General features: G+C 49.8%; 1 protein-coding gene across 2 annotated transcripts in view; it reads left to right on the forward strand.

The window, feature by feature from the left end:
* WBP2 (WW domain binding protein 2) overlaps nucleotides 1–20029 on the forward strand; it is a 417756-nt gene that overhangs the window by 284261 nt on the left and 113466 nt on the right. The window lies entirely within an intron of this gene.

Raw genomic sequence — 20029 nt, forward strand, 5'->3', positions numbered from 1 at the left:
ACAGATGCACTGTGGTACCTGTGGCTGAGCAGTCAGACCTCCCTCAAGAAGAGTTAGGCAGTATATAGAGGATACAGGATAGGTACAGAGTCACAGTAGTACAAACAAACACTGACCAGAGCTAGGTGTAAAAGTATATACTTATTTATTTTAAAGGCACACTCATAAAATTACACTAGCACAGAAAAAAAAGGTAAGTAAGTCAAAACACAGTCACTATTACTTATATGTACATCCCTAGTCATTTGTTGGACAAGTCTAAGTTAACACCACTTATTTCCAAACAGAGGTGAGCGCTTAACATCAGATGGCACTCCAACAAGTTATTAGAAAAGGGAGGGAAAAGCAGAAATAATGAGAACAGTAAGGTAAAACACTTTTCACAGAAGGTTAGCAAAGACAGTCAATGGTGGAACAAGGAGAATTCGTTCGGGGCCCGCTTCAGAGAGAGCCAGGTAAAAATATGCCCAAGATCACACAATGTCGCAAGTCTTTGCAGGTAAGTAGAAAAGGTTTTACTACCTTTAAAAGTGGAAAGGATCCTCCAGCGGTGGTAGTCGTTCCTGGTAGTGGGTGCAAGTTGCGGCGTCGTCCAGGGGAAGAGGTGAGCTAGACGTGGAGGAAAGCTGCAGGTCGTTGCACTACCAGGGATGAGGCCAGCCGTGGAGTTTTCCGGTCACAAAGGAGTTTACCCCTCTTTCGCGGTTGAGGTAAAAAGTGGTATCCCGGTTGCCGGGGTGCTTGGCACAGGCAAGGCGGCAACGAGATGCTTCGGGACGGCGAAAAGAAGGCAGCAACTGGTTGTCCCCGCCAGTTAAGGGAAGGAGACTCTCTGGAGGGAGATCTCCTCTGTCGTCGGAAAAAGTGGTGAGACGGTTCCGCAGGGCTTCACCGGTGGTGTCGTCTTGGCAGGTCGTCTCGGCTTCTCCCTCTTCGGCTTCTTAGGTCCTGTGGCGACTTCTGAAGAACCAGTCCCAAAACCCCTGCTTTTATGCAGCAAACCCCCATTCATACAGCCTAGCTGTCACTCAAACATGCTAAATGGTGAGCGGGGTGGCTCACCACTTGGGCCAATCACACTAGAGTGCGACATGAGTTGGCAAGGCAACTCAGTCCAGGGTGCCTAAACCCCCTCCCGCACCCCCTGTGGTACCCAGACAGAATGGCACCACTTTGGAGGGCTTCTGTGCAGAAGCCCGCCAAAAGTGGAACAAAGGCTCAACTCGGGTTCAGGGTTACTGAAGTGAACGTAGACGCCATTTTGGCGGCGAGTTCTGGCAAAAAATCCCAACCGGTGAATTTATTTTAAATAAATAAACCAGCGGTATCTTTAACATTGCACCAAAAAGTGGTGCATTAAAATCAATGGGAAATCCCATTGGGAAATATTCCGGTGGAATATTTCTGTGGTATCCACTGCCACCAGCCAGAAACTCGGCGAGGGGGTACGGGACAGTACCCCCTCGACAACAGACCCAGGGGCAATCTAATTGCCCCTACCAGTACTTTCACAGTAAGATGGTTTGTACTGGTTAAGTTCCTAAGTTAAGACTAGTAAAGTCAATGGCAACTTTACAGACCCAGGGAGACAGTAGTCAGTCCCAGGGTGTGGAGTCTGTTTGGGGGTCTCTATGATACCCCTGTGTTACTGCACTGAGGGTGCTGTGTAACACACATTCAAAAACCAATGATAGCCTATGGGGAAAAAAATACCCCCTAGCCCATAAGCACATAGCAAGTCACAGTAACACTCTCAAATCATGTCCAAGAGTGAGGGTAAAAGAGTCTCACTCTTGGCAGGAGAAAAAAATAAACCTCGAAAATCCAGCAAAGCTGCTGGGGGACTCACTAGGTTAGGAAATTCAGCCTAAACAGAGAATTCTCCCTAACAGACCGGTCGGAGACTGCTCCGAGCGCTCTTTCTAAATCGAACTGTCAGCCCCTGCGACGCGCACGAGTGGACCCAGAGGAGTCGCTGCGGGAGTTTGAGTGTGTTTAATGTGGTGGGGGTTTGAGTGGGTATGCTTGGGGCGGAAACTGGGAGTTGGTGGGTTGAAATCCCCCAAATTCATGCTATTTCAGCGTTTAGAGCGCCGCACAAAATCAACTGAAATGAATTGGTCTTTGTATGTGCTGCCTTCAAAAAGCGGACATTTCACATGTAACTGACCGAAATACGCAGCATAGTCTGCTGGTGCTAGAACCAATGCATCACTGTCCTTCGTTCCTCTGCCACAAGCTAAAAGCTGCCAGCATGTGGGATCAGGCCCAAAACAAACTTTGCTTGCTTATTATAGCTGCAGGCAAAAGTAAAGAAACCAGATCTAGGGTTACAGACATGTGCACCCCTGGCGCGACAGCCAGCCAGTTTCAAATTCATCTTGTTTATTGCAAAACCTGCAATTTCTAAATTCTTTCTTTATGTTGGTGCTCTGCCACATCCCTGCCCTCATTTCCAATTGGTTTATTCTCAATCTAATAATCTTCTTTTACTGTTATCACGAAAACACAGCACGTATGGCTGTTTTAAATATAGCAGTGCAAATGATATGTATTCTCTAGCCGATTATGTAGTTAAATATAATAGGTTTTCCAATCCACCGTTGCGCTTTTTGTTTCAGTCTAGTCGGGCTCCCATTCAATAATTTTAAAACGTGCAAGATTTGTGTCCATAAATTGTCTATCTGCTTCACCTATTCATCTCCCAGGTGCTTTGTTCAGAAAGGTAGCCAAAGATTTATTGTACGAGAGCTTATGTTTTACAGAAAATTGCCCTTTAATCATTTTGACTGAATTGCCTAAAGATAAGAGACAGAGCTCACATCATATTTATTGCACCGGGGTCATTTTATGAAGGCCCAATGTAGGAAGCCGAAACTTTCCTTCAGTTTTAGTGAGCCATTCATTATTTACATCTTATCTTGACCCCTTCCCTTATGTATTTAATAGACTTAACATTTGTTTATATGCTGTTATGGGTGCTATTAAGGAGTAACCTCCATGCAACCACTCAGAGCCTCTAAAGGAGGCCATAATTAACTTTATTTTGTTTTCTCTTTTTTAAATGTATGTCTTTAATACATGATTTATCATTTAAAAAAATGCAAAGATAAAAGAATTCCAAAATCTCTTTCATTCGACTTGTGCCTATTTTTAGTATAGTTTCTACTAGCGCTCTTATTAATGAAAAATATTTTTCATTTTTTGATAATCCATCTCTAAATATTTAGTTTGAGAGTAAGCCTCAATGGCCTCTAGGGTTCTTTGTAGGCTCACCTTTGTGTGGTCAAAAAGGACCACATCGTCTGCATAGGCCAACCATCCTAAATGGTTAGAAAACATTTTAGGTGGCTCCCTCATTATGTTTACTAGCGCATGTGGCAAATCATTTAAATAAAGATTAAAAAGGAGGGACCAATACACACCCTTACTTAAAATACTCTTAGTCTGGAATATTTTAGATACAATACATGTGGGTGCAGAGGGAATAGTAACTGCTGTCTCTTCATCTAGAAGAACTATTAGATTAAGTAACCAATGGTCACAGCCCCTCATTTCGAAGTTACTCCATAAACCTACTTGGCACACCCCATCAAAGTCAGTGGACTAGTCCAGGAAATTAACAAAGTTTTCCTTGTCTTAACGCTCTGGAAGCTAAGAAGCGTATTATTAGTAAATTGTATATTACAAAGCAACCTTCTCTGAAACAACGGAATACGTACTTTTGCTTGGGGCCCATTAATTGGTTTATTTAATAGTTTATTTAATAGTATTAAAGCAAATTGCTTACTCGGTGTGTTCAGTAATGCAATCATTCCAGAATTGCTAAGACCACCTCTATTATGGTTCATATAAATAGGCACTATAATTGATTTTTGCCAAGATGTGGGTATACCCCAATTGTGATCAGATGATTAAACATTTCTGCCAGAACAACTACTCATTTCTCCAGTTATTTATTGATCACAATCACATTACACAGCATAGGAGAGAAGCACACTGGCTGCCCATACAAGCAAGAATACTCCACAAAACCCTCACCATCACACACAAATGTGTCCCTTCAAATGCCCCGATCTACATTAATAAATGCATTACGGGCCACCAGGGGGCGCACAGGCAATGGCTGCCTGAGTGCGTAGCTCCCGCCGAGGCACGGGTATTCCACGGGATTGAGCCCCCCCGATACCCCCCCGCGAGCACAACTGGGGCGACCGACTTGGCGCCCCCCCTGGCCCCCCATCGAGAGAAAGAACGGAGCGCGAGCTCCCCAGGGAGCCGGAGCGCGGAGCCCGTGGAGCCGGGAAGGGAGACGCAGCAGGAAAGGAGCGGCCTCGGGACCGCGAGCAAGGCGGTCTCGCCCCGGGCGCACACGGCACCCCAGCTCGACGGACCTTCGCTCCCCCCGCCAGCACCCCCCGCCCCCCGGGTGCGGAAGACGACCCGGCCGTGGACCGAGCCCCCGGGACTTCGGGGACGTGGCAGTGGGGCGGCCCGCTCCGCCCCCCCCCCAGCGGCCCAAATCAGAGCGAAGAGCGCTGGGGCGGCCCGCGCGGCCCGCGCGGTGAAGAGACGGCATCAGGGGGAGCGGAGCGGGGCTCCCGGGAAACGGCAGCCACCCCCCCCGAAAGTGAAGAGAAGGAGCGGGGCGGCACCCCCCCCCCCCCCCCCCCCCGGAGACAACAAGGCTCGAAGCGGGGGCGACAAGGGTGAGAGGCCCCCGCCAGCAGTTGGTGGGGCGTGTGCCCGCCCGGGGGTGCCCCCCCCAGGACTCACGGAGCGAGCCACAACGTCCCCCCCCCTTTTATTTGGATTGGAAGGTTGGGCCCCCAAGACCCACCCCACCCCAGGAGACCGGAGGAGGCCCCAGAAGACCACGAGGCACTCGAAAAGGGTGTGAGGCCCCCGCCTGAGAACAGGTGGGGCGTGTGCCCCCCCCCCGGACCTTGCCACCCCATTTGGGTCACAACCCAAGCAAGGAAGGACGGATCAGTAGGGGACCCCCCGCCCCCCGTCGGGGTTGCGGGGACCTAGACGACAGGACACAGGGAAGACCCACATGAGCTGGAGGGAAGCCTTGCAGAGATACCGCTTCCGGGGAGGTGAAAGAGGTGACAAAGGTTCAACCCGCGAAGGAACCATGGCCCAATCGGGGGAAGCTTCCCCCTCCTCGGCGGCAATGGAAAGGGGATTTGCCTCGATCCTACAGGAAATAAGGGACATGCGCTCCGACATTGCCCAAAAATTTGAAAAAATGGACCAAAGGGTGGACAAAATTGAGGACAGGCTCCTACAGGTCGAGTCCAACCAATCTTCCATAGCAGTCCAAGACATACAATATAGCATGAGGTTGGAAGCCCTGGAGAGGAGGGACGAGGAGAGGGCCCGGCAGATGGACGATTTCGAAAACAGGGAGAGGAGGAACAACCTCAGAATCTTTGGGGTGCCCGAAATAGAGGGGGAAACGGAGAGGGACGTCACCCGAGCAGTACGAGACATTATTACTCTCCTGTTCACGGAGGAAATGACAACTGAGCCAACTTTTGACAGGGTGCACAGGGCGGGGGGAAGGGCCGGGGCCCCCCGGTCGATCCTGGTCCGGTTTCACTACTACTCAGAGAAGACGAAGGTGTTGGAGGAGGCAAGAAAGGCCAGGGAAATCACTTATAACAACGCACAAGTCTCGATATACCAAGACCTCTCCGCCTACACGCTGGCCAGGCGCAGGATGTGCCGCCCTCTCACACAGGTGCTTAAGGAAAAGGGAGTGCGCTACAGATGGGGCTACCCCTTCTCCCTGACCTTCGAATACATGGGCCAAAGATCAACCCTGATCACGGAAGAGGACATAAGGGGAGCCATACAAGAATACGCAGTGGACACGAACCCCCGGAGGGGCCCATCGGGGCCAGAGCACGGGCGACCCGGAGGCCCTGGCCCGCCTGGCGAGAGGAGAAAACGCACCGGCGCGAGGAAATTCAGGAAAATGAACACCCCCTCCCCTTCAAAGGACGGAGAACGTAACGACTCTGGGGACTGAGCACGGGGGCGCCTCGGTGTGCCCTGGTCGGAGGGACGCAGACTCAGAGGATTCACTACTATCAACGTCCCTACGACCTGCAAGTAGGTGGGGTCTGCAGAGGGGTCATAGCCGCGGGATATCTTAGGGGGCTCAAGGAGATGAGCTTCTAATGCAGATTGCCTGGCCGAGGTGGGCAGGCTGGTGGTTCGGCCAAAAGCCAGCGATGGCAGAACTACTTGGCTGGACGCCGGGGCGGGGGGTGGGGGGGGACCACGGGAGTTGGGGAAGTTCAGTTACGGTTTGGGGAGGGGGGGCAGTTGGGGTTTCGTTTTAAGCCCACCCGGGGGGAGGGCGCGGGAGGAAAAGGGGAACACAGAGTCGAAATAACGGAGCACACGGGGAAGAGCGTAGGGGAGGAGTTGACCGAGAGAGTGAAAAAAAGTGACTATGGCTGACGGGCTGCCCGCCCTGGGAGTGGGCTCACTTAATGTCCGTGGGTTAAACACCCCCACCAAGAGGTCCTTGCTCTGCAGGGAATTTAGAAGGGCACACCTGGATTTTCTCTTCGTTCAAGAGACTCACTGGCCACAGGGGAAGGAGCCCAAAATGCGGGGAGGGGGAATTGGCGAGGTCCACTCTGCATCCCACAAGTGCAAAAAAAGAGGGGTCGCCATCCTGGTAGCGAAACACGTGGGCTTCGAGAAAGAAGCCACGCTGAAAGACCCGGGGGGCCGATACCTGCTGGTGCGGGGGTCCCTGCAGGGGGCCCCACTGACCCTAGCGGCCATCTATGCCCCAAACGAAGGCCAAGCCCAGTTCTGGGAGGAGGTGGGGGACAAACTCAAATATTTCATCCACGGCACGGTGGTGGTGGGGGGGGACTTCAACATGGTTCTAGACCCCACCCTGGACAGGAAACGAGCAGGCCCGCATTCCTCTAGGGCTGCGGACGAGACCATGGCGCGCACCTTCCAAAAAGTCAACCTAGAATTGGGCCTGTTGGACACGATCCCCCTCCCTAGAACAGACTCCCCCTCCTTTACATATTACTCAGCCATCCACACGTCGTTCTCCAGGATAGACTACATCCTGGTAGACGAGACCCTACGTCCATTTGTCTCGGGCCACAGGGTAGACCCCGTCCCCTGGTCTGATCACGACTTGGTCCGAGCTACAATAGCAAGGGGAGGTTTACACGAACGCAGAGGGAGATGGAAGTGCAACGACTCCCTGTTAAAGGACGAAGTCCTATCCCAGGAGGTCCTCGAGGCCATCACAGAATTTTTTGAGCTTAATGACAACGGGGAGGGGGGTCCACATACCCTCTGGGACGCCTTTAAGGCAGCCATACGGGGAACCCTGATTAAAATAGGAGCCCAGAGAAAAAGGCAAAGGGAGGGCCAGGAAAGGTACCTCAGGGAGAAAATCGCCCAACTTCAACCTGGGGGTCTCCCCACAGTTCCCCTAGACAACGAGCAGGTGACCGCATTGGAAGACTACAGACTCCAACTGAAGGATCTCCTCCTCCACAAGACGGAGAGGAGTCTCCAACTGGTTAAACAAAAGTACTATGAAAAAGGGGACAGGGCGGACAGGATCCTGGCTTGGAAACTGAGGGAGGTGCAGAAAAGCCGATTAGTGAAAGAGGTTAAGGACGAGGGGGGAAAGATAGGCCACGACATACCCCACATTGGCGAAGCCTTCCGCCGATATTATGAGAAATTATATTCGTCCGAGTACAATGGGGAGGAGGCGGAGATGGTGGGGTTCCTGAATTCAATCCAGATCACGGCCCTGTCCAGGGAGATAGCGGAGGGGTTGGAGGGCCCGGTGACCGAGGACGAGGTAGAGCGTGCGATTGGAGGAATGAAGGTGGGCACTTCCCCGGGCGAGGACGGGTACTCTGTCTACTTTTACAAAAGGTTCCGCTCGGCCCTCTCCCCCCATTTGGTAAAAGTGTTCAACGCGGTGCTGGAGGGGGGGTCTCTTCCGGACTCCATGATGGAGGCAATTATTGTGGTGCTCCCCAAGGACGGCAGGGACCCTAGGGAATGCTCCTCCTACCGACCCATCTCCCTGTTGAATGTTGACGTGAAGATTCTGGCCAAGGTGCTTGGGGGACGGTTGGAGGGGGTCTTGCCGAAATTGGTCCATGGCGACCAGGTAGGATTTATTAGGGGGAGACAGGGCTCAGACAACATCCGGAAGACCATAGACCTGATCCACTATGCCCAGAGGTCAGACCTGGATGCGAGCGTCCTGTCTCTAGACTCGGAGAAGGCGTTCGACAGGGTGGAGTGGAGATTCATGGAACTTACCCTCCAAAAAATGGGCTTTGGCCCACACATCAGGGATTGGGTGGCGGCTTTATATAGGGCCCCGAGGGCCAGGGTCCAAGTCAATGGTGGGTTGTCGGAGCCCTTCCCCCTGTCGCGGGGGACAAGACAGGGATGCCCGCTCTCCCCCCTAATCTATATCCTCTCCATGGAACCTCTAGCCATAGCAGTCAGAGCCCACACAGAGATTAAGGGGATTAAGAGGGGGGAGGTGGAATTTAAGCTCTCCCTGTTCGCGGACGACATCCTGGCTTACTTAGTAGACCCGAAATCCTCGCTCCCCCCGCTCCTCTCCTTGATGGCCACCTACGGGCGTTTCTCTGGTCTCAAGATCAACGCGTCCAAATCTGTCCTGCTCCCTATGAGAACCCGGGACCCGGGCTTGGACACCCTCGCACGCCTGGAGGGAATATCGGTGGGAAAGACATCTATTCGATACCTGGGAGTCCTCCTTACTCGGGACTTAACCAACCTAGCCCCTGCTAACTATGATCCCGTTGTGGCAGGAATCACGGCTGATTTGAGGAGGTGGAGGTCTATGATTCTGTCTTGGTACGGCCGCATGACGGCTGTGAAAATGAACATTCTCCCGCGACTTCTTTATCTTTTCACCGCCCTCCCATCGGTAGTCCCTGACCGGTCCTTCAGAGCCCTCCAGAATGCGGTGCGGGAATTCATATGGCAGGGTAAGACCCCGAGAACTGCTAATAGGGTCCTGACCTTACCGAGGGAGGAGGGAGGGTTTGGGTTACCAGACTTTCAACTCTATTTCCGGGCAGCCCAACTACGCGTCCTCCTAGAACATATGAGAGAGGGGATGGGCACTTACTGGTCATACCTGGAGGACATGGACGCCCACCCACTGAAGATTCGAGACCTCCTTTGGGCCCCTAGCAAGTTTATTCCAAACAGACTCAAATCCCACCCAACCCTGGGAGTCCTCTGGACGATCTGGAGGGAGGGTCCCCAGACGGCACACCTAACATCATGGCCATCACCGATGTCCTCTCTTTGGGGTCACCCCCTCAATCTGGGAAGTAGGGGGTTCCGCAACGCCCAGTTGTGGTCAGACATGGGAATGGAATGGGCGGGGCAGATGTTCAGAGAAGGAGAATTCCGGCCATATGAGGAACTGAGGGACGCCCTCGGCCAGGGGTCCCTCTCCATATTTGAATACATTCGCCTGAAAGGAATTCTATGTGACCAGGCCTGGGGCCAGAACCTGAAAAGACAACTGACCCCCTTTGAGAAGCTCCTGGACTCGGCATCCTCCAGGAAGGGTGCGGTGTCAGGGATGTACAAGCTACTGAACACGGTTAACCTAGGGGAGAGGAGGGGGTTCCGCTCGTTCTGGAACGACTTAGCGGGGGATGAGATCTCGGAGGACGCCTGGGCGAGAATATTTAAAATAGCCTTCCATGGGAACTTATTTACGGCAGACATGGAACACAACTTCAAGATTTTACAGGGGTGGCACAGAGAACCAATGAAGTTGGCTAAAATGTACACGGGAGTGTCCCCCACGTGCCCAAGGGGATGTGGCCAGGTCGGTACGAGAGGGCACATGTGGTGGCACTGCCCGAAAGCCCAGGCATACTGGGAGAAGGTGAGGGGCTGGATCGCCGAAGTTTCTGATGAGCTTCTCCCCCAGAACCCCCTGACAATGCTGCTGGGCCTCCCTCCGGAGGACTCGGACATTCCCCGATACCCTAGGATGTGGGAGACAATGCTAAGGGCGGGAAGGGTAGCACTGGCCCAGAAATGGAAGAGCCCGGAGACCCCATCGAAGGAGAACTGGCTAAAAAAGGTAAAAAACATGTACCTGATGGATAAACTGACGGCAATGATGAACAATAATTTGGGCTCTTTCCACGCAAACTGGTACGAGGCACAGCAGACATGGGGTTGGGATGTGCACTGATCTTCAAGAGGGACAAGGAGCGGACAGGGCCCTCGGCCCGGGGGAGGATGGTAGTTCTTCAGCCAATTCTAATAGTTAATGCTCTCGCTCTTCCTGGGGCTCCAGACTCTCGGAGCTCACATAGTGGTTCCCCAGCAGAACGGCTCTATGAGGACTAAGTTTTTTGGTTTGTTCCTTTTTCGGGGGGGTGGGGATGTTTGGGGTGGGGGAGGGGGGGGGTTTGGGCCTGTTACTTGCACAATCTGTAAAAATGTTCTGCGCCCTTTCGTTATATTATGAAAATGCCAATAAAACAAAGTTGAAAAAAAATAAATAAATGCATTACACTCAAAACAGCAGCAAGAACACTTAGATCCAGCGCCAACGTCCACTTACGTGTCCCCAGATTTAAGAACACTAGAACAGATGGCTCTAGCTTCACTGTAGCTGCCCCCAGAGTCTGGAACTCACTCCCAGCCAATATTTGTAATGAGCCCTCCTACCCACAGTTCAAGAAATTATTAAAAACCTGGATTTTTAATAAATACTAACCTCACAACTAACACTACACGAAACACCCTCTGTTTCTAAAGCACTACCTCACTTACTACTCTACTTAGGTCACCCATACCGTTGGACCAGAAACTATGCAACTACGCCTGTAATTATTTCCAAACACTACCGAAAAGCTTGTAAGTGATCATGTAATCAATAAGTCAGAAAGTACATTTGTAATTATCTTCAAGCACTTCAACCTTGTAACCAAGAAGTTGGAGTATTCATTTCACGAACACGTCTGAAAGTACTTTTGTAAACCTACGTCGCGATACCTCTGGGTTTGGGTGTACAATCAAATGCAATAAATAAAATAAAAATATTGCAAGACCCACCCCCGGGAGGTTTTCTAGAATTTGTTTAATATTTTGATTGCAACTAAGACATCACAAGCAACACTTTTTTAAAATTTATTTTTATGTCTTCTTTAATATTAATACAATTACATTCGGTAGATGTTCCAAAGCAAGTTTCAATGTGTTTACTCCATTTTGTCTCCCCTATAGGATTTATTTCAGCTGATTTCTTTTTTCTCATTCACATTGTTTATAAGAAAACTATACTTTATTACATATTTTGTTGCTCTAGCTTTCAACATGTTTTCCAGGCATACGATATTTTGTCTCTTGTGCCAGATTAACCATTTTATTTATTGTTGAGTGAAGAACTTCTTTTCTGTTTAAGTGTGAGTGAAATTCTTGTAGGTATCTCTTGCTGAAGTGTGTGTCTAAGCTCCCTTATGTTTTTCCATTTAGCAGCATCATTTCATATAGTTACCCTATTTTTCAGCATTATTTTCCCTTTACAGAGCACAGTTCCAAAAGGTTGGATTCTCGTTCTGCCAATTTAGAGACGTTTTCTGAATCAGTATCCAATAAGACAGAGCCCCCTGTGAAGAATCTGAGGATATCACCCCTTTTCTTCTTTGTAGAAACCCTGCCAATATGTTGAAGGTATGGGATTATCATAAAGGTTCTATAACTTTTACCCTTTTATGTCCCCCTAAACCCAAGTGCAGCTGTGAATTTGAGCCCATTACCAATATGTGCAGTACTGGGATGAGTAGACCATATGAGGAGGAAAGGAATAAGCACGAAAACCACCTTCCACGTTCTAGCTGTCCCTTGTTTCATGAAAACAGACGAAGGATAAAAAGGAAAAAGGACAAGAACAATGGAGTAGTTGTAGTAGCAGCAGCAGTGGTTGTAATAATTTGACATGGCGAAGTAGTAGCAGTGGGACATGGAGAAAATGGCATATTGGGCAGAGCAGAAACAAACGTAGTCGGCATACCTTGGGGGGGGGGGGGTGGGGGCAGAGGAGAGAAACTGTGAAACCAGGGAAGACGAGAGAAGCAGTGGGTGAGCGAACGCCAGAAACTAAGCACAAAACGTGTGCCATAGCCTGGGGATGGAAAAGGTAGACAGGCTGAGCCTGACAAACGAGTCCGCAAATAACTGGTCAGTACACGACTGGAAGGCTGAGAAGGAGCCCAGCAGAGCTTCACATCAATCGCTGCAGCCCTTGTACATCTCCGACAAGCAACTGTTTGATGTGCAAGGACGGATCGAGCAGTCCTGCTTCAGTCGCGGGTGCCATTGTTGAGCTCCAGTAGAACTACCAAGTGCAGGAAGACTCGCAGGTCTGAATCCGGACTGCTGTCCAAAGGACCTCCCGAAGAACCACAATATCAGGTACCTGCCGGGAAGGGGGGGAGCTGGCCTTTGAACTATTGTAAGTTAACAAAGTGGACAGGGACACAACCCCACAGCACCCTACCACAGACAACAGAATAAATAGCTGGTGGTTTAGGCAGGTAAATAAGCCCGCTCCACAAGAGGGATGCAATCGGGGAACAGCAGGCACACACATGCTTTTCGATCCTTTTGTTTTAGATCCTTTCACCTACAACCGCTTAGTAGTAACTCCCAATATTCCTCATCCCAATGATTTGTAAGAAAACAAACCATAGAATACTTTGCAGGTGAGTAAGCCAACTAGATTACACTGGTAAACTGGAACCTACTTCTCCAGGAGAAAGAAGGGGCAGTCATGAGAGACTATCAAAAGTAAGTGAAGCAACGCCTTTGAACTGTGTAGAACCTTAATTGTGGAACATTTTGTTTTGGCACCTTTTTGAACTTTACGTTGGAGCTAGGGAGAAAGCTGTCAATGAGCAGCTAAGAGATGATTTTCATCTTTTTGGATCAGTTTAGTGTGTGAGGGTCAGAGTAGGCTTTGGACACTGGACGCAGAACTTTATTTGGACATCCTGACAACTACGCCACTAGCTAGTTTTGTTGAGGTGGGGAAGCCCCTCCTAGATTTAGGGACAGTCGAGCCTTTTCACAACCCCCTTTTTTGTTTTTTATTTATTGAGAATTTCAATACAAGTCAAAGGTCAATATAAGTAGATATTAAGGGTATCTCAACGTAGAATACTTACAAACATTGCCTTCACCCCAACAACTTATGCATAAAACATTCAAACATTTTTTACCCCTCCCCTCCCCCCACGGAACAGTGCTTCCTCTTGCATTGGAAAGTTAGGCTAATTCTGAGGGTTGTGATTGGTGCACAGTGTCAACATTTTAAAAGCAGTGATAAGCTCGGTTGCCTCCATATATTATTTTCTAGGCAATTGTAATGGTCTCTTCCGATAGTACCTTTTGGCATTTTTTCCCCTGGTTGGGTGGGCAAATTTGTCAAATTTTCTTTCTATCAGCCATAATACCGTGTCAGGCATGTATTTACTCACCAAGTCCCCCTACATTAGGTCACATTGCATAGCGTTTGCATGTATGGTCGCAGTGATTTTTTCCATTACACATATGTTCAAGGCAATATCGTACCGAAATAGAATAAGGATAGGGTCTGCTAGTCTTTGAATTCCATTGAGATCTCTGATCCACCTGAGGACCTCGTCCCAGTAAACTCTGATCCGGGGGCTGCTCCACCACATGTGCCAGTAGTTTGCATTTTCTCCACATTCACGCCAACATAGAGGGCTCATTGTCTGAGACATCTGGGAGAGTCTGAGCGGGTCATATTGCCACCTGTGTAATAGTTTGATAGCATGTAGCTTTTATTGACTAGATATCGAAACCGGAGAGGCAGCCCTGCACATTCTCCCCCACATACCCAGGTCAATTTTGCCACCAAAGTCTCTTTCCCATCTGTTCTTCAAGTGTAAAGTGGATCCCTTCCCAGTCTCAATCAGTTCTTATACATGGCAGATCTCAAACCCGTCATTTTCGTTCTGGAGTTTAACAACTTTTCAAATGGGGTGAGGTTCCTACTGATGATATCTCTCCACTCATCCCTTGTCAGAATATCTTTGAGCTGCAGAAAATAAAAGGCCAACAGGGGGCCCAACCCCAGAGCTTCTTCCAATTCTGAAAATGTGATGGAGCCGTCTCTCCACAAATGGCCTACCCTCTCCAGCCCAGCCTCATACCAAGGCTGGAATCTCTCCAGATTGGGGATGTCTCTAATGCCTGGAGCCCCTAGGTGGCTTGGGGGGACGGCCACAAAGTTAGCTGTTGCATGTCACTCTTCTATATTTCCCATATGGTCCCCAGTATCGTGGGGATCCCTTAGTCTCTGTAACACTTTGTTTCTAGGTACCCAGAGCCATTCGGAAACAATTGCTGGAGCTAGATAGTGGTTGTCTAGGGCAACCCATTGGGGTTCCTTACGATTCCTTGGATGGAGAATCAGGATCTGTAATTGGGCAGCCTCGTAATATTTCTTCAGGTCTGCAGGCCCACACCACCCTTATCTTTGGGTAACGTAAGGGTATCATAGGCAATACTGGCCTTCTTCCTCTGCCAGAGGAACCTCAGCATGGTTCTTTTAACCTCCTCAAAAAAGTGCTTTGGGATTCGAATCGGGAGCATCTGGAACGGGTAAAGGAATCGGAGGAGGCATACCATTTTGATTGCATTAAGCCTTCCCAACCATGATGTTGTAAGTTTTTCCATCTAGCCAGGTCTGCATGAAATCTCGGGAGTAGGGGGTGGGGGAGTAAATTGGCCTCATAAATAAAATATCATATCTCATACAGTTTGTTAATGTCTTTCATAACATATATTTCAACATGACCCTCTCCACCATGAGACCCAACGGGGAGAACCTTTCTATGTCTGTTTGCGTGATTTCCTGGAGGAGGAACAGAATTGACTTGGCCTTATTTATTTTGAAGCCTGAGAGCTCCCTGTATTCTTCAATTAAGTAGACTGCTGGGGTATGGATGATGTGGGGTTTGATATGTGTAAGAGTAGCTCATCAGCATATAGGGCCACCTTGTATTCATTCCCTCCCAATCAGAGTCCTTCTACCAGATGGTAATTCCTCAGTTTCTGGGCTAGGGGCTCCAAGGAGAGTGTGAAAAGTATCGCTGAAAGGGGACATCTCTGTCGCGTTCCCCTGCCCAGCTCAAACCAGCGGGAGTATTCCCCGTTGACAAAGACCGAGGCTTTTGGGGGATGTATATACCACATGGATCCTGCTTCTAAATTTCAGGCCTATTCCTACTTTTCGGAGGACTGCTATCAGAAAGCCCTATTCCACCCTGTCGAAGGCCTTCTCTGCATCCGATAGGAGGGCGTGGTCATTGGTCATTTTTCGGGATTCATTAATCAAATGTAGGGTCTTCTGCATGGTGTCGGCCCCCTGCCTGCCCACTATGGAACCTACTTGGTCGGCATGTATGAGGCGAGGCATAAGTGTCTCTAGCAAGGACTCTGGTGTAAATCTTGGCGTCTATATTTAGCAAAGATATGGGGCGATAAGAGCCGCACTGCTTGGGGTCACGCCCCTCTTTGGGAATGACCGACACAAGAACAAGGGCTCGGACAAAGGAGTCGGGGGGGGGGGGGGGGGAGCCTCCCAGTATCGCATTAAAAAGTTCAACCATGAAAGGGAGAAGGGGGGAGAGAAAGGATTTGCAAAATCCAGCCGTGTAACCATCTTCTCCAGGGTATTTTCCAAGTGGTAGCCTCTTGACTGCATTTTTGATCTCCTCTTCCGTTATCGGGGACTCTAAGTCAAGAGATTCGTCATGTGAAAGTTTTGGCATCTCGACAGACGCCAAATAACTATCCGTTTCTGGCTGACTAGGGTCTACCTCTGATCTATATAAGGTCTCATAAAAAGTAGCGAAAGCATCAGGGATATCTCCACTCGTTGTTCTCTGGGGAGTCCCCCCTCTCTCTAATTCAAGCACCCTACTTTCCGCCCTTTGTTCCCTTACTCTGGCGGCTAGCTGTGCATCTGCCTTGTCCCCTTTTTCATAAAACTTCTGTCTCAGAAGTTGCAGCTTTCAGACTATTTGCCCCTCCTCGAGGAGTCGGAGCTCTTCCCTCTTTCGTTTTGCCTCTAAGATCTGGTCCGCCCTTCCCTGTTTCCCTGGCTTCCCCATCTAGGAGACATAACTCTTTCCTAAATTTGTTTTCTACCAGGGCTCTTTCCCTCTTTTTGTTTGAACCTTCTCTGATTAGGACACCCTGCCATGTTGCCTTCCCCGCCTCCCACACCGTAATTTTGGAGATCTCTCCTGTATTGTTTGTTCTGAAATATACGCTAATCTCGTATTCCATTTCGGCCTTAAAGACAGGGTCTTTCCAGAGAGATTAGTTGCATCTCCATCGGCCCCCTTTCGTGGTAAGTTGTCCCAATGATTGTAGACTGTGACCATGTCCTGGTCAGAACAGGAAACTGGGACAATCTCAGATCTCATCGTAGCATCTTTTAGTTCTTCAGACAGATATATGTAGTCAATCCTAGTAAACGTATTGTGGGGGCAGAATAGAAGGAGCCCCCACTTCCTGCCCCCCATCCCCCACAGAACAAAACATGAACATCTTAAGAAATGAGAACTTGCTTCCCATACTAGTTCAGTCCCAATAACTCATTCATCCCCCTCTCCGCCCCCCCCCCCCCCCGGCAAGGGACTTCCAGATAAGTCGAATCGTCTCCGTGTCTGAACCAGACAGAGTCGGGGTAGGAGAGATCCCGACCAGCTAGCTTTGGCTGCCCAGAACTCTCTTGGTATTTAAGGCATATGAAGTTCCAGTGCAGCCTAATCCGAATGACGGGGGAGAACCACCGCTACAAGATTGTCTTGTCAGGCGTCGTCTTGTGGCGGTGTTTATCTATGGGCGTTAAGGTCCCTTTGAGGTTGAGTCGTATGTGACTTTGGGAGATTAAGTAGATTATAAGCCAAGGTCAATCTTCGCCCTCTGGTGAGAGGTTTCCTCTTTGGAATTTCCTCGATTCTTTGACACGCCTCCTTCTCGGCCCTTGGATGCGCCACTGTCTTCCACTTTGTCCTTCTTCCTCTTGGCCTCTTCACTGGTGTTCAGCAGCGCTTATATGCAGTTCTTGATATCTCTTTCGGACCGCAGCTGTGCTTTCTTTCCTTCATGCTCGAATGAGAGGGAGAATGGATAGCCCCTCCTATAATGTGTTCCACGTTATTTCAGCCATTTTGTAAGGGGGCTGCACATGCGCCTCATGGCAAGGGTTAAAGCAGATGGGTCCTGAAAAATCGTGATTTGCACTTCACCAAGTGCAACCGCTCCATTACGTTTGGCCTTCTCCACGATCCTGGTCCTATCCTGGTAGCTGTGAAAGTGAGCGAGGACCTACCTCGGTCCACCTGTTGGTCCCCCAGCTCTGTGTATTCTTTCCATCATCGATCATTATCGATCGCTTTGCTTCGTACTCAAATAACAGTTTGATTATATCGTGTAGCGTCTTCCTGAGGTCCCTCTCCGACTCACCGTCATGCTCCGGGATGCCAAAGAAGCGCAGATTGTTTTGCCTCTCAGGATTTTCCAAATCCTCAATGTTGAGACTGAACTCTTCCTCTCTTTGTTCTATTTCCGCAATTCTATGTTCCATTTGGGACTTCAGGGTATCTAGGGAGGTTTGGTTGTTTTCGACTCCTTCGAGTCTCTCTTCGATCTTATCCATCCATTGCATGATCTTGTCGATTTTGCCACCTATATTGGCCCCCATGTTCTTGATTTCATTCAGCAGGGCCGCAACATCTCCTGTGGTGGCTGCTGATTTGGTTCTAGAGGTCTCCATATTTGTTTCCTGGGGAGCCCCGGGAGTAGGAGGGGGCAAGGAGTAAGCAAACTTGGCTAGTTTCAACTTTATGTCCATATACCTATAAACATGCCTCCTAATATAGGCTTGAGTACTGTGTGATTGGGATTAATATTATTGTGCAGTTTGAGCGCTGGGTATATTCTGGGAGAAGGCTTTATTGAAATCCTGTAACTCTCAATGGAGGGTACTGGTTGGCATCCGATCTTACAGGTCGGCCGAAGGAGGGCTCACGCCCCGATTTCAGGGGCCCAGCCCATCTGCTAGTCCTCACCTATGCCACGTTAATGTTCCCAGTTGTGAGAATTGTTCCGGTAATATTGACTTGTGTGTAGCGGTAGTCAATGGTTAGTGGATTCCAGAATGGTGCCTGGAATACACCTCAGCGTAGGCTGAACTCGCATAAGTGATATTCTTTAATTTGAACGATTGGCGAGCAGGGTGCCTAGGGATACAAATGGGCTCGCTTCATTGGGTGGATCGATATTGACTGGATGTGGACCCTATTGAGGGTTGGTGTGGTTTGCTAATAGTTGCACACTGGGGGCCAGAAGTGTCGGTTTTATCAGAGGAGGGCACACACCCCGGTATCGGGGGCCCAACCCTCTCATTAGTCTTCATGGTGCTGTCCACAAAGCACCTGACGTGCGGTCCACTGGATTTGTCGTTTGTTGAATCCTTATGGTGCACGAATGTGCCTTATATGTTTTATTCTCGCTGGATCTGTTTACCTAATATGGAGGGAGTCCAGTCTCCCTAGGCAGTGGTCACTTTGGTTCAGTTGTCAATGGATTCGAGTCACTCAGCCCATGTGCTTTTGAACTCTGCACCAAGGTGGGTTTCATCGATGTCTTCCGGGGGTAGGCATGGTTTTACCGTGTTGTAGTGCCTGCTGTATTTCGGCTAAGTGCTGCTGCAGAGCCTCTCGTGCATAGACCCCGTTGTGGCGTGCGAGGTACTCCCAGGAGTCTACGTTGGCATAGTCCCGGATGCGATAAGGTATAGGAATCGAGGAGGCTTGTGAGTGATTCCAGGAATGTATCCAGGGATGCATATAGTATCAATAGACACTACTCATTCTTGCGGGCCTTCTGGTCCTTGAATGGGCTGAGAAATGCTCCTTTTATGGTGTGCATCAGTGGTGAAATACCTAGAGTTCCAGGACTTAATTTGTGCCTGTTATTCCTTTGTAGGAGTGTGCAGTGTTCGTATTGGCCTCAGTCAGCATGAGTCCAGAAGGCCTTTCAGAAGGCTCCGGCTGCCGATGTGTCACAAAAGGCTTGGGAGGATCACAGTGTGTAGCAGGGGGAGTAGGCTCCACAGTTTGGGGCGTTCATGATAGTATTTGATGTTCTAACGATGCTCCGATAAGAGTAGTGGCTTGGCCTGGCCTCCTTCCGTGTTGGTCTCCACCGGTGGTATCTTGGGGCATGTCCCCAATGCCTGAACTGCCACGCGTCTTCTGGTGGGTCTCAATGCATGGGGAAGGTCGTCTCGTATTTCTCGGGCAAAGTCAGGAGAGGGGTGTTAGACTGCAAGTGTTATAGCAGTGGCAATACAGGTGACCACTTAGTAATCTGTTATCAGGCTGTCTCGGCATTGCCGGAGGGAAGTCAAGAGAATGTTGACTTACTTGGTCTTGATACGTAAAGGTTAGAGCGCCCGAGGGCCGTGCGCGGTCAGCGCTCCGTACCAGTGCGGGTCCTCCCTGCAGTGTACCACTCTCTTCGGGCAAATGCTCTCAGCTGCACTAGCCGGGGGAAGAGGGGCCGGATGAGGGGCCAGTCGGAGCCGGTGGGGCATCCCGGTTTACTGAGAATGCGCTGTCGGAGCGTTACCTTGAAGTTGCCCTTCTCGTCCTCGGTATTCCTTTACTTGGTGCCATGGGGGCCGCACGCTGCTTGCGAAGGTCGGGGCTTACTTGGCGACTGCTGTCTCAGCTTCGGGTTCCTACGTTGAATGCAAGTTTCTCTTCCGGGCTCAACAGTGCACGGCTGGGCCTTCCTCCGCGTTCCAGTACTTTAGTTTTCAGTTTCTTCGATCATGCGAGGCCGCCGCAGGAGTGTGTTCTTTTACAGTCTGTTTTTCAGCAAATTCCAA

Source organism: Ambystoma mexicanum, chromosome 3q (genome assembly GCF_040938575.1).
Source record: "Ambystoma mexicanum isolate Mex_15411 chromosome 3q, UKY_AmexF1_1, whole genome shotgun sequence".
NCBI classification, from domain to species: domain Eukaryota; kingdom Metazoa; phylum Chordata; class Amphibia; order Caudata; family Ambystomatidae; genus Ambystoma; species Ambystoma mexicanum.